This window comes from Otolemur garnettii, unplaced genomic scaffold (assembly GCF_000181295.1).
Source record: "Otolemur garnettii isolate 467f Iridium unplaced genomic scaffold, OtoGar3 scaffold00070, whole genome shotgun sequence".
Lineage (NCBI taxonomy): Eukaryota > Metazoa > Chordata > Mammalia > Primates > Galagidae > Otolemur > Otolemur garnettii.
Window position 1 is genome coordinate 7,546,801 of NW_003852465.1, and position 5,052 is coordinate 7,551,852.

Below are 5,052 nucleotides of genomic sequence, written 5' to 3' on the forward strand. Positions count from 1 at the left end.
CGCCGCCCTGGGGACCCGGGGAACCGCCACGCCCACGGAACCGGGGACGGGGGTCCACACCCGAGGCCGGGACTCGAGTCCCAGAGTAAGGACGCGTCCATCCACTCTCCGGCTAATTGTGTCCGTCGGTCCAGCCCCAAGCGGGGTAGCGGCGGCGTCGGGGAAGGTTAATGGGGAGACGGCCAGCACCGGAGGGAGGAGTCACGCCCACTCGGTCGCGGTAGCGTAGGTCGCCTCTCTCCCCCTACCCAGTTCGCTCGGTCACTCAGCCCTCAGGCCTCAGAGCTGTGCTGTGGGGCGAGGGCCGGGGCGGGGGGCCTTTAAGGACTCTAAGTACAGTTGACTTTTGAGGTTTACAAGATAAACACAGGAGCAGCCTCACGTCCCCACCCGCATTTGGGGAGGAGGTCGGGAAAGAAGGGATCTGGCAGGTTTCCTCTCGTGCGACAAGGTCTCTCTCTGCTTAGAGAAAGGTCCCGGGAAGGCGTAGCAGGGACACTCCTCACTTCCCTGGAAAAGTTCTAAGCGTCTCCTAACTCCGGAAGGCGGCAACAGGGATACTGCACGATTTGAGGAGGAGGAGGGCGGCTGGAAAGTAGGCTTGGGGCCGACCTTCCGGCTGGAATGCAAAGATAAGGGTATTGGCCTTAAAAATAATAATGATAATAATCCTAGAGCCAGGTCCTTTTCTTTTCTGTTTTTTGCAAGTGTTTTTCGTGGCTCGCGCCGGACAGGGACTGAAGGGGCATCTGCGTGGCGGCTCTTTGTCCCTTCTTAGAGGCCTACCAGCCTCGGTCTCCAGAGTGTTGTGGTCTGCGAGCTGGACAGGGCCATTCAAAAATGAGGTGGAGGACATGAGGCTGATGAGCTTTTCGATTAAAAACCCATTTTTGTTTAATTCCCAGATAAGTTTTAATGATGGGATTTGACTGAGCCAAATGGCCCATTTGGCCATTATATCTGGATTAAAAGAAATAAATTACTGCCCTGGCAAAAGAAGCTAACCGCAGCAGAACGAACCCCAGACCGAAGTGAGAGAACAGTTGGGACAGGACAGATAACTTGTAATATTACTTAAAAAATAAAAAACGGTGACAGCAACAAGCTCTTCCCCCCTCCCATGCTCCTCCACACTTCAACAACCTTGGATTTAATGAAAGTTGGTCCCTGCATTGTCCGACCAGTGCCTAATTTAAGTAGAATTGTGTGCATTGTTAATTGGGTCAGCTTGATTGTGGAAAAAAGCTGCAGTAGCACTAATCAAGATATTTTCAAGTGAGGGCAACTTTATTCAGATTAACTTGAGTTTCATGAAAAGTTGAATTTTACCATAAGAATATACAGGCTAAAATGTTTCACACAAGCATGCTTCACTGTGAATTCCCAGGAGAGACGCAGAGACTGAGATTTTCTAATATTAGGCCACACTTCCTGGGGTTCTGAAAAATCTTGCTCTAGGCCTTCATTTTTACAAAATTGGAATGGTTAACAAAGAGAAATTTAAAATTCCTCAGAGGAATACTTTTTAAATGACTAATAAATGAGCAGGTCTTTGCAATATTTTATGAACATCCCATTCAAAGAAAACCATGAAGGCCAAAGAAAGATTTATATTTAATACAAAACTAGTCTAAGAAGAATAAGTAGCTTTTAGAAAATGGAAATGGGAAGGTTATGTTATTATAGCTTTGGGCATGTCATATGAACAGTATACAGAGATTACACAGCATAAATAAACTAATGCCTCAAAATCCTCAGAGGAGGCTATATGAAGACCTATGGGGGGGGGGGTTGAACACATTTATAGAGGGGAAGAAAGTTGTGAAAGGCTTAGGTTTACTAGATAGGAGAAAGGCAAGAGTTGACCTTAATGATGATGTGATATAATATGGCAGGATGTGACCTTATTTTCTGGAAGACAATCTAGCATTCCTTTACCTCTTTACCCTCTAACAGATCTGTCCTTTCTACTCAAAGGTAAATCCCATGAAGGCAGCAATTTTATGTCTTGGGTACTTCTCAGCTTCTAGAAACCTGCCTAACACATAAATTTGGGGTGAATGAACTAACGAATGGGGAACCTACTTAAGGTGGTTCAAGTATGGTTTACTACACCTGGATTTTCTGGTCCCTATTTTGCTTCTTTAAGTTTCAAAAGTCTGTCTGAAAGACATAGGGCAGTGGTTCTCAACCTGTGGGTCACCACCCTTTGGGGGTTGAACAACCTTTACACAGGGGTCTCCTAAGACCATCCTGCATATCAGATATTTACATTATGATTCATAACAGTAGCAAAATTACAGTTATGAAGTAGCAACGAAAATAATTTTGTGGTTGGGGGTCACCACAACATGAAGAACTGTATTAAAGAGTTGCAGCATTATGAAGGTTGAGAACCACTGACATAGGGAAGGAAAGGAAAAGAAGACCCTGCTAACATTATCTGATCCAGTAGTACCTGAAGGCCATTGTACACTTTTATTGCCTTTTTAATTTTGTTTTCTCCCTCCTTCCTCTTTTTTTTTCTTTTTGCTTAAATTATTTTGAATTGTGCTTATGTCACTTGTGACTGACAGAATCCTAATACATATAATTATGGAAATAACAAATATATACTGAGCCATTGTTATGTGCCAGACACATGCATTATTTTATTTACTGCTCACCACAACCCTGTGACTTTATGTAATCCTTTAACCCAGATGGTAAACAACTGTGTTCCAAATTATTTGAAAATGAAATAGGATGCAATTATCTCAAGGTTCTATTTGAAGGATTTAGATTAAACAGAAGAGAGATGATTCTGCCAGGGTGGATCCAACCTAGAATGGGTTGCCAAGACAGATGGTTGAGTTGCCTTCTCGGGAGTTTAAAATAGGACAGATACTCTTCTGGTCTCTTCCACATGACATAATCTATTGGTATTTTTGACCATTCAATAATGACTCCAAGGGATAGTAGAAAGTGAGTTTGGCACTGAGATAATTCTGAATCTTGAGTGCTGATCTGGATGTGGTCATGTGAGGATCTGGCTGGGTTGGAAATAACTTCAGCCTCTAGGCTAGTGATTTGAGGAGATGAAATCTCAGGGGTACTTCTAGCCTTGTGATTTCCAGATTTTTTGAGGTTATAATCAAAGACTTAGAGAATCAGAGATAAGAGATAAATTGTTACAATACAAGTGTGATGATTCTTCAGACATTTTTACTAAAAGTTACACTTAAAGGGCACTTTATATCCCATTTCACCTTCTTTATCTCTTTTGATTCTCGTGTGCATCCTGTAATCAGGTGTAATTTGAACGCTGGAGACATCTAGTGTGTCTTATTTTTTTTTTAACTTGAGGACACATGAGGTGTTCTTTGGAGACTGAATTTGTTGGGGTCATTGGTTCTGCAGGCACACAGGAGCTTCTGTGCAAGTCTCCTCTCTGGTGGGCAGTACTCTTAATAGGGTAAGCCTTAGCCCACAGGAACACATACTTCTGCCCAGCAACTCTGGAAATGCACTTAGCTCATAGCAGCCTGTTCTCTATTGTCTGCTCCAACTGATTTGTGTAAATTGCCCAAGATTTGTTATAGAACCAGATCTCTCACCGAATCCTATGTCACTCACGGCAGGAAGATGTATTTTCAGAGCACGCTCGAACTCTGGCTCCTTTGTTCTCAGAACTCCATCGTGCCCAGGGTGTTTGTTTCACTGGATGCCTCCTTTATTTGACTAGAAATACATGGGGGTGTTTCCTAGAGAGAGCTCAGATGGGGCAACTCTTTAAGCCACCCCACTCACGCATCTGATCATCCTATCACCATCATTGACATAGGCTTGATGATGTTTTGTTTTTAATTCAGTTGAGATAAAATTCAAACATAAAATTTACCATTTTAATTATTTCAAAATACACAATTTAGTGGTTTTTCTTATACTCGCAGTATAGTGCAACCATCACCACTAATTATAGAATGCAGCTTCTCCTTGACTTACAATGAGATTGCATCCCAGTAAACTCATCATAAATTGGAAATATTATAAGATGAAAAATACATTTAATACACCTGACCTACTGAACACCGTAGTTTAGCCTACCATACCTTAAATGTGCTCAAAACATTTATATTTACCTACCATTGGACACAATTATCTGACATAAAGCCTGTTTTATGATAAAGTGCTGGCTACCTCATGGAATAATTTAAATACTGTACATATGATTGTATGGGTACTCTTAAGTTTCTCCTGAATGTGTATAACTTTGACATTATTATAAAGTTGAAAAATTCTAAGTTTTCAACTTAGGAGCCATCATAAGATAAACTGAACCATCCTATTGTAAGTTGGGGGCCATTTGTATTTTCATTACCCCAAAGAAAGCCTCATACACAGAACTTCCATTCCTCCTCCTCCCAGCCCCAGAAAACCATGAATCTACTTTCTGTCTGTGTGGATTTACCTGTTCTGGACATTTCACGTAAATGGAATCATACAATATATATCTGACTTTTTTGTGTCTGGCTTTTTTCACTTAGCATATTGTTTTCAAAGTTTGGATGGGGTTTTTTTAGGTTGGGGGTTGCAGAACCAATTGAAAGCTCTGCATAGTTAAGCTGCACTTAGAATGTGGCTGTGGGGCTCAAAGTCCCAATTTACCTTGAGTCTTTAATTATAAAAATATTAAACCTCTGAGTGATTATAGAATCCTATCAGTATTATGAGGTGAAAATCCTTTAAACTGTTTATACACCCCAAGAGTTAATTAAGAATATAACAATTGATTATTTCTAAAGTTCCTTTTAACTTCAAAAAATTAACCTGATTTACCTGATTTTCTTTTTTAAATTTTTTTTTTTAAATTTCAGATTAATTTGAGGGTACAAATGTTTAGATTACATTGTTTTAATTTCTAAGGTAAAGTTCAAGTTGTAGTTCAGCTCTTCACCCAAGGACTGTGCTAAACACCCTCACCTTGTACATTGTTGTGACTCCCACAGCTGAGAAAGAAACTCAGACCCCACTCTGATGCAATAATTAATAGAAATTTATTACACCTGTGCC